The sequence below is a fragment of the Neltuma alba genome, unplaced genomic scaffold, assembly GCF_004799145.2.
Source record: "Neltuma alba isolate B1F8T4 unplaced genomic scaffold, ASM479914v2 tig00001082_pilon, whole genome shotgun sequence".
Taxonomy (NCBI): domain Eukaryota; kingdom Viridiplantae; phylum Streptophyta; class Magnoliopsida; order Fabales; family Fabaceae; genus Neltuma; species Neltuma alba.
Genome location: NW_021632319.1, coordinates 146,486 through 157,325, shown reverse-complemented (window position 1 = coordinate 157,325; position 10,840 = coordinate 146,486).

Here is a 10,840-nt window from a genome sequence, read left to right as displayed (position 1 = left end):
ATATAGCAATTAACAACAGCTTTTCTGGGAAATTCAATAAACTCCGGCGACCGGAAACAATTATTTTGAAAATTTTTACAACTTCAATATAACCGTTAAAAACTTTTGCAATGCCATTCACAACTTCAATATAGCAATTAACAACAGGTTTTCTGGGAAATTCAATAAACTCCGGCGATCGGAAACAATTTTTTTGAAAATTTTTACAACTTCAATATAACGGTTAACAACTTTTGTACTGCTATTAACAACTTCAGTATAGCAATTAACAACAGCTTTTCTGGGAAATTCAACAAACTCCGGCAACCGGAAACAATTATTTTGAAAATTTTTACAACTTCAATATAACCGTTAACAACTTTTGTAATGCCATTCACAACTTCAATATAGCAATTAACAACAGGTTTTCTGGGAAATTCAATAAACTCCGGCGACCGGAAACAAATTTTTTGAAAATTTTTACAACTTCAATATAACGGTTAACAACTTTTGTACTGCTATTAACAACTTCAGTATAGCAATTAATAACAGCTTTTCTGGGAAATTCAACAAACTCCGGTGACCGAAAACAACTGTTTTGAAAATTTTTACAACTTCAGTATAACGGTTAACAACTTTTGTAACTCTATTAACAACTTCAATATAGCGGTTAACAACAGGTTTTTGAGTTATATAATTTTTCAAAAAAATCTGTTGTTAACCACTATACTGAAGTTGTTAATAGGGTTACAAAAGTTGTTAACCGCTATATTGAAGTTGTAAAAATTTTCAAAAAAATTATTTTCAGTCGCCGGAGTTTGTTGAATTTCCCAGAAAACTTGTTGTTAAGTGCTATATTGAAATTGTTAATAGCATTATAAAAGTTGTTAACCATTATATTGGAGTTGTAAAAATTTTCAACTTCAGTATAACGTTAACAATTATGTTTTTTTGAAAATTTTTACAACTCCAATATAACAGTTAACAACTTTGATATAGCAGTTAACAACAATTTTTTAAATTCAAAAAGTGACATTTTTATAACTTCAGTAATACCTTTAACAAACTCAAAAACCTGTTGTTAACCGCTATACTGAAGTTGTTAATAAGATTACAAAAGTTGTTAACCGCTATATTGAAGTTGTAAAAATTTTCAAAAAAATTATTTTCGGTCGCAGGAGTTTGTTGAATTTCCCAGAAAACTTGTTGTTAATTCTATATTGAAGTTGTTAATAGCATTATAAAAGTTGTTAACCGTTATATTTGAGTTGTAAAAATTTTCAACTTCAGTATAACGTTAACAATTATGTTTTTTTGAAAATTTTTACAACTCCAATATAACGGTTAACAACTTTGATATAGCAGTTAATAACATTTTTTTAAATTCAAAAAGTGACATTTTTATAATTTCAGTAATACCTTTAACAAACTCAAAAACCTGTTGTTAACCGCTATACTGAAGTTGTTAATAGGGTTACAAAAGTTTTTAACCGCTATATTGAAGTTGTAAAAATTTTCAAAAAAGTTATTTCCGGTCGCCGGAGTTTGTTGAATTTCCCAGAAAACTTATTATTAATTGCTATATTGAAGTTGTTAATAGCATTATAAAAGTTGTTAACCGTTATATTGAAGTTGTAAAAATTTTCAACTTCAGTATAACGTTAACAATTACGTTTTTTTGAAAATTTTTACAACTCCAATATAACGGTTAACAACTTTGATATAGCAGTTAACAAGTTTTTGAATTCAAAAAGTGACATTTTTATAGCTTCAGTAATGCCTTTAACAAACTCAAAAACCTGTTGTTAACCGCTATACTGAAGTTGTTAATAGGCTTACAAAAGTTGTTAACCGTTATATTGAAGTTGTAAAAATTTTCAAAAAAATTGTTTCCGGTCGCCTGAGTTTGTTGTTGTTAATTGCTATATTGAAGTTGTTAATAGCAGTACAAAAGTTGTTAACCGTTATATTGAAGTTGTAAAAATTTTCAAAAAAATTGTTTCCGGTCGCCGGAGTTTATTGAATTTCCCAGAAAAGCTGTTGTTAATTGCTATACTGAAGTTGTTAATAGCATTACAAAAGTTGTTAACCGTTATATTGAAGTTGTAAAAATTTTCAAAAAAAAAAAAATCCGACCGACGAAGCTCCGGTGACTAATTGTCGGCTGGTCGTCGGAGCTCCGAGGACCGCCGCCGCCGGAGGTCCGGTGACCGGCCGGCCAGTAGGGGCTGTGATATTTTAAAAATAATATTTAAAATGAAGGGCAAAGTGGTCTTTTCCTTTCACATAATAATCCCAATTTGGTCTCATGGTACCAAAATGAGATTTGTGGAATTGGACGGACGTTTTTGAGCTTTTGAAGTTAAAGGTCCATTTTTCTGTCTTTTTCCCATAGAACAATTATGTAAAAAATACTGAATTTTCATGTATCTTAATTTAACTCAATTGTACAGATCACCTCTTTATTTTGGAAAGGTACTATTTGAATCATAATTTTGATTTTTTTTAGACACAAACCCAAAATTAAGAGGCCTTAAAATATTATAACTAATATCTTTTAAATACTTTAAAGATTAGGATGAAGTTGTGGGCGCAAAGTCAAGGCCACTAGCTTCATGCTCCCCCCATATTACTCAAAATGTAAGAATAGGAGAAATGGCTCAAGTAGAAAAGTTGTTTCTTAAAATTAAAGAAAAATGGATTTATAGAAGAAAAAATGGGGGCATTAAAGCTCGTTTATAAATAAAACAAAGAATTCTCAGCAGGAGGACATTTAGCACTTAGTAGATGCTTTCATGCGATTTTTAAGATCACTCTCAACTCATCAACACACCTAAAATAATTTCATAAAATGAAGTCTCTAATTCTAGTACCCACGTCATAGATCCTAGCATTTAGCACGCACTCATTGATTTCATGTTTACTTTTCATTTATTAGCACATCATCGTGGTATGAACACACCGTAGCTTTTACATGACATCTAACAAAGTATCCAAGTTGGAATTTAACTCCTACGTGTTAATTAAGGTGGTGTCACGCGTAATAGTCGTGTCATGCGTGGCATTTACAACGGGTTAAAGATCATTTTTATTCTGAAAGTTTTCACAAAATAATATCGGATATTAGAAAGTTTTTTTTGTTTTTTAAGTGCAATGTCGTTCTCAAAGTGTTCAAATTATAGCAATGCCGTCCTGTCATTAATTTTGATTGTTAAATACTCCTCCGGTCCTAATTATAAGACCCAATTGACTTATTTGAGGAGATTAAGGAAGTAAGTTAAGTTGGTTATTTATAATAAATAAGTGTTGTTATTCCTAAAATATCCTTGCTAATTAAGTATATTGGCTAAAACTATCATTATTAGAAGGATTATCTTGGAAAAAAATGCATAAATATAAGAGAGAAAATGGATTGGGTCTTATAATTAGGACCAAATAAAAAGTCAAATTGGGTCTTATAATAAGGACCGGAGGAGTATAACTTATATGTACAGATGGCATGATACACGCCACCTTATCATCCAAAATCAATTATTCCTTGCCAGTTCACTAGTCTCCACCGTAGCTCTTCCTTTCCCTTTTCCCTCTTCCTTTTTCATTGTAAATGGCCGCCGCCAAAGGACAATGACACTTCTTTCTTTCTAAAGTTCCTCCAAGAAAGCATCCATGGCACTTCTGACCTTATGCTTTCTCTCGTAAAACAAGACCCTCTCCTTTTAAGCCTAGGCTGATGACATTTTCAGAACCTTCAATCAAGATCCCTGACCCTGGGTTCACAGCATTCTCATAATCTACGACCAATTTCACAACAAAGGACGGTATGGATGGAGAAGGTGGTTTACAACATGAGGTCGTTGGAGATATTGTTCTTCAATCTAGATGACACAAGTTTGATCCTGGAGTAGGCAAAGGTAGGAATGGAGTTTCTGCTCAAGAAGAGTGAGGTTCATCAATGAATTTTGTCTATGGTTATGCTCTGAAATTTTCCCCTTGTTCTTGGTTTAAAACATTTTGCAGAAAATTTTTGAGAATTTTCCTTTATTTATCGATCTACTACTGCATTCTTCTTTTTGTTTGTCGGAAATGTTTATTTAGTTTTGTTTTTTGTTAATACGGATTTGGCTTTGATTCCTGCAACTACTTATTTACATAATGCCAAATGCATCAGCTTTAGTTATTCATGCTTTGTGATTTCCAAAACATCCTTCCTTAAACCCCTTAGCATGAGTTCAAAAACATTACAGTTCAAGTAGATCACAAAACAAGCCCTTAGAAGCAATTGGTTACTCGGGTTACTGTTCACTAGGAAATTCCAAATTTACGATCAAATTTTGAAAAATCATAACTAATTCTGAAAAAATCATATTGAGGTGGTTGAAAATTTGCAAATTGATAAAACCCGGGGGACGAATTTTCCATCTCCAAGGAAAACCATTCTGATCCCCTATTAGGAAAATTCCTAATTCTCCCTTTGGGGCTTCAACTCTCACATAAAGTTCTTATTTCGTATTGAGGTGGTTGAAAATTCTATTTGAAACTCTTTTAATTCTCTACAGAAAAAAAAAATATAAATCTTAACTTGACCCTTTCCAATTCATATAGTTTATTATGTGAACTTTACTATTCATTTAGTAAAAACTGTACTTTCCAGTTTCTCTGCCCTAACTTTAATTAATCATGACTCTTAATACACATATCCATTTTAATTTATATACTACTTGTTTTAAAGCTCAGGATGTGTATTTTAATCAAAATTTGTGGGTAGATTCGTTCATTTGCTTTCTTTTCACCTTGTCACCATTTTGTGACTATTAAGGATAATTTATCCCCTATACTTGCATTAACAATTCTTAATTAATTTAATATATACGCAATACCAATCCCACATTGCATTAATTATTCTTATTCATCATTATAGTCCATCATACATGCCAATAACGTTATTTCCAATACATATCACTAATTGGTACATATAATCTCATAATCACATATCATTACATAACATAATATAATGCACTATTTCACATTTCTTCCTTTCTTTCTTTGTTCTCCTCCAAGCATTGCTTTCCTATGAGTATACACCTCTTATGTTTGGTTAAACGAGGGTGAGATTCGGGAGAATCTTAGTAGTAAACATTACCTAAATACATGTAAGACAAATACAAGTGTATGACGCATTTGGTTTCATATACTTTCATGTTCTAAAAATAACATGTTTATATGCTTAACATTGCATACATGCATGGCTATGAACTAAACAAAACATAGAGCAACATTTAAGAAATCACGCTTTTAAATCATCATCAACATACAAGCATACATGTCAAGCATTTAAGAGGGTAAGTTTACTATCTTGTAACCTTTAAGTCTTCCTCTTGCTCCCTTTGCTTCCAACTATCAAAATCATTTGATCAACCTTGTCATTTATCTTTCTTAGTGTTTCATGGCCCTTGTCTTGGAGCTTGGATTTGTCCTAAACTTCATGAGCTTCTTCTTCTTCCTTTTCCCTTGAGAAATTCTATGCTCCCCCCCCCCAAACTCTCCTCTTGGCTGAAAGTCTTTAAGGAATAGGAGAGGGAGGGTATTTATAATTGGTAAGCTTAAATCTTAGCTCTTGATCTCATGTATGTATGGCTTAATCTTAGCCATTCATTCAATCTTTTCTTATGATCTTGCCATATGTCCCTTATCTCTTATCTTCCATCTTGATCAAGCTAAATGTCTAAACTTCTAGATTGCTTCCTCCTTATGCTGACATCACACCTCTTACATCATGCCTATGTCAAGTATGCCATGTGTTTCTTGATTAAGGCATCAAGCTTATAATTTTGTCACATGTCTCTTGTAACTTGCCAAGTGTCTTCTTGTAACATTTCCACCAATGAGAACCATACATGTGGCGTGAAAGAAGAGAAGAAAAGAGAATTGGAAAGCTTCTACAACAAGCTTAGAAGCTACCGATCTCATTTGCCCTTTACCGGTTCTTTTTCTTTTTTCACTTGCTTTCTTAGAATTTCTAACCAATGAATTGGCCTACATATGGCACCATCTTAGAGGAGCATAGGAGAAAATAGTTAGCTTTACTAACAGGCTACTTAACCTCACTAAGTCACGTAGTAGAGATTTCACTGTATCGGGAAGATAGAGAACTGTATAAAACATACCCGTATTGCGTTCTGATTTTTCTACTATCCATAAATGTCTCCCAGTGACTCATTAGATGACTCAACAACGTCATAAATGCATCTTGGCGACTCATCATGCTGACTCAAGACCCTCATAATTGCTTCTAGATATTTTCTTTGACTTTGTCTCCTATTTAGGGGACAAAATTTATTTAATAGTTGACTGGAGCATTTTATTTAATTTAGAGCTGTAAAAATTCATCCATCTATACCATAAACTTCCTTTAATTCTGAAAAAAATTTATAAATTTTCTTAGATTATAACTCAACTCGTTGGTATTTTCTTTTTGAATTTCCCGTAAAATGCCCCTAAACAGCATAACTTGCTTTTAAATCTTCTTAGAGCCATTATGCTAGCCTTCTGGGGATGAAACTAATTTTATAATTTTTTACAGCCTCTTAACTCATGAATCCCTATTTTTATTTACTTTTCTAAGATTTCCTTATAGCCCAAATAATTAAATTTAATCGTGTACCTCAAAATGAGCCACAATCTTTAAATTCATTTAATGTTAATTTAAGGGCTTTTTTTTAATTTTTTTCTTCATATACAAACCTTAACATGCAATTTCGCATTTTTTAGGATTTTCTAAAATTTCTAGGCTTATTTTTCTGTATTGCCTTTTCCGGCCTGAAACCTTTCAAATTTACGATTTAGTCTCTGATAGGGCTTAGCCTTAAGAATCATTCCTTTAAGGTCTCTAGCTCTAGCACAACTTTTGGCCCCTCATTCATCTCCATTTCTTATTCACGGGTCTTAAAATTTTTTCGAAATCTCTAACTTTATTTACATTTTGGTTCCCAAAACTTTCTTAATTTACCGTTTAGTCCCTAAAAATCCTATTAATTTTTTTTCACATTTCTGGGACTCTTGCTGACTCGGGTCCAATAGCCTGCCTATCTTAGGCTATTCTTGATACTTCTATCTCTAAAATTTGGGATATTACAATTGCCATTTTTCAACATTGAGCTTTAGAATTTTCTTATCCATGTTTCCTTATTTCTTTCTCTGCCCTCTTTTGTTGATGCTTTTATTGATTTTAATGAAGTTTGTAACCATGGTACGTAGGAACTGGAACAAAAGTCTGAAGAAAAGAGAGTTTTTGAAGTTGTTTTGATTTTATTGATAAATGAGTGGGAAAATTATTTTGTTTTCTACTAGAAATTTTTAAGATTTGGAGTTTGTGAATTAAAGAACCGAATTGAAGAAATGGCTAAATGGGTTTTCCCTAAAGAAGAAAAACTAAAGGATAATTTGAGGGGTACTTGCTTGAGGAAAAAATGATGACAGTGGAAATTCATTTTTTGGTTTTTTAATGATGTGGCACAATATCCTACGTGGCAAAAAATGACATCTTAGATGGCAGAGCCACCTTAAAATAAATGGGTCAACAAACATTGAACATTCAGGTTTGTTAGGGAAGGTCGAAATTGTTACGGCTTAAACACTTTTGGGATGATGTTGCTCGGAAAAAAGCTTTTTAGTAGCCAGTGCTTTCTTGTATAAACTTCTGAGACAAAAATAACCTTTAACCCCATTTACAATTATCAAGATGATGTCCATATCATCCAAAAAGGATCTAATCAATTATAAGATCTTCTACATGGCATCAATGTTTCTAAACCCAAACCGAGCTCGTCCAACCAGCAACCGCAAAACACAATGGGTTTTTTTATGTTTAGACTACTAGAGAAGTTAGCTTGTGTTGAACTATTCAGAACCGGCTTTAAAGCCGAGAACCAGAGTTAAATTGCAACTTGAAAAAGAAAGAGGAAGGAAAAGAACAACGGCAGACAAACATAAAAAAAATCTAATGCTTCGTTTAGATGGGAAGAAAAGTCGAGAAGAAAGAAAATGATAGGAGAAAAAATGGTGATAAGAGAAAATTGTGAAGAAAATATTATCATAGCTTTTGTTTTGATTAATGAGAGGAAACAAGGAAGAAAGAAAATAAACAAACTAAAATGCTTATTTGAGTTACACTAAAGCAAAAATGTCACAACGATCATTTCATTTGCTTGCCATTATATTACTCCATTTACCCATTAATTATTTGAAAACGCATACTTAGAATATTTCATTTTTATGAATAATTTTTAGAATCGTAGATTAATTATATACGATTATACGATCATAACATATATACCTTAAATTTTTAGAACCCAACCCTATATATTCATCTGAGCTTATTAAATTGAATTATTTAAGTTTATTTTTTTAAGATATTTAATGATATGATTTTTTTTTTACACATATTAGATATGCATATACCATTATTTTATTTAATTATTGTGTCATCAGTTTGCCTATTGGTCCAAACAATTAAACCAAAAAAAAAAAAACCATGACCCTTTAACCTTTTTAATTCAGCATCCAATTCAGCTTTTAAAATATTGCATAGCATTGAAGGTCTCATAACTGAAAGCCTAATGTAGAGTGGTATAACTAAGAGGCTAGAGAGAAAATTTGGATTTCAATTTGTGATATTAAAGTCCCATAATATTAATATACATATTGATGGTGCAAATAAGGCCTTAAAAGTTACATATTCAAGTCATCTGGTCAAAAAAAAAAAAAGTTACATATTCAAGTCCATATACATACTTTGAAACCACAAAGCTTAAGCACATGGCAAAGCATAAAAATCCATGAAATTGGTGTGCCATAAGTATAAAAAATTTTTTATGGCATTGTTTAGTTGAGCAACAAGCCCATAACATAAGTTTAATAATTGTTTTGAGTCTTTTTGTGTTAATTCAATTATTTTAATTATATTTTAGTGCATTTTCAGTCCATCAAATATAATAAGGGTTTATTTTTATATCAACTAGACAAGCTTCCTCATCCATTGCATGGGAAGATTATTAACCTAAGACATTATTGAAAGCATAAAGGGCTAACAACATGATATTATTAAGCAAAACATAACTTCATTTTCACTATATACTTCACAACAAACACAAAATGTTGCAGCATTACATAGAGGGTAAATTTTTAAAATTTCCCTATAAACAACATTTGCAGCGGTCTTCACATTGGTACTTCCATTATCACTAATGAGTAGGTGCTTCCTTATGCTACTACTAATTAGTTCTGCAAACAAATTATTCCCCCCCAACTTATTCGCATGTCAGATGCACTTAATCCAAATCACAACATACTCAATTAATATAAACAAAAGTAAGTTCTACCATGATCAACGATTAGTATCCAACTAAGAAGATCGTGCAATTAAGGCAAGTTCCTAAATATCTCTCTGTATGCAACATTTATAGTTTCCTTCTTTAAATAAGAAATCCTGAAAATAAACTATCCAGATGATAGATGTGTAAAAAATATCATCAGCTCTAACTTTTTAATGCCCATGTTGCATCCTAATATGAAGATCTTCTTTTCTGATAAGTATCAAAATAAATTCCATTTAAAGGTGAGGTTTTTTGGTCATCTAATCAAGAAATATTGCATAGAGAAATTAATAAAATCAACTATTACATGGAAATGATTGGTGCAAGGAAGCATCTTTGTAAAAGTAAGTGAAAATTAATAGCATGATCTACATTTAATGAAAGATCCATTATTTCACCGTATTTAGCACATGTTTAGAAGTGCTAAGGTTTAGGTGAATCATGAATCATGAATTTAGCCTATAAATTGAAAACTTACATTTTGATTCTTGGGTTACTATTCATTTGGTAATTCTAGATTTATGGTTCAACTTTGAAAATTCATAACTAATTATAGGAAAATTGTATTGAGGTGATTCAAATTGTCGTTTAAAGCTCTTTCAATTCTCTATAGGAAAAAATACTCATTGGGTCATTTACTTGCTAATTTAATACAGATAAATACATAAAATAGTACTATTTATTTGGTCAAAACTGTACTTTATAGCTTTTCTGCCCTAAATTTGAAAAATCATATTTTTTTTAGCATACACATCTATTTTAGGTAATCTACCATTAATTCTAAAGTTTAGGATGTGCGCTAGTTACTCACAAAATATCATGGGTAGAATCACATGTTCACTTTACTTTTGATCTGTCTCAAATTCATTGCTCATTATTAGGGTGTTTATCCCGTTATTGAAATTAGTATGCTATAAACAAACATTATCATATATGCAACTATTCTATAAATCATTCTCATGCATCATCATGCTCACTCTTACATGCCATTCTTATCATTCATCATTACATAACATCATAGGCATGTTCATAAATATGTCAATATAAAGGAGAAATATTGCATTATGATATATAAACACATTCCTCCAATTCTTCTCTTCTTTCGTTTGATCCCCATCTTGCATTCCTCTTCCATAAACATAATACCTATTGTGGATGGCTAAGGAGGATTGAGATTCAGGAGAATCTCAGTAGCAAACAAGTACCACCCAAACATACATGGCATAGCTTAGCATTCATAACATGCTTGCAAACATAACATTCTCACAATATAATGACATATTTGGAAACTATCGTGCATCAATCATAAATCACATAGGCCTATAACATGCTTTAAGTATTATCACATACACAATGCATGAGTTCATAGTCACATAAATATAACAAACATATTATACATGTAAACAAATACCAAGTATATAAGAGTAGGTTAAAGATAGCTACCTTTAACTTGTCGCATTATTTCCTTTGCTCCCTTCACAGCCAAACTT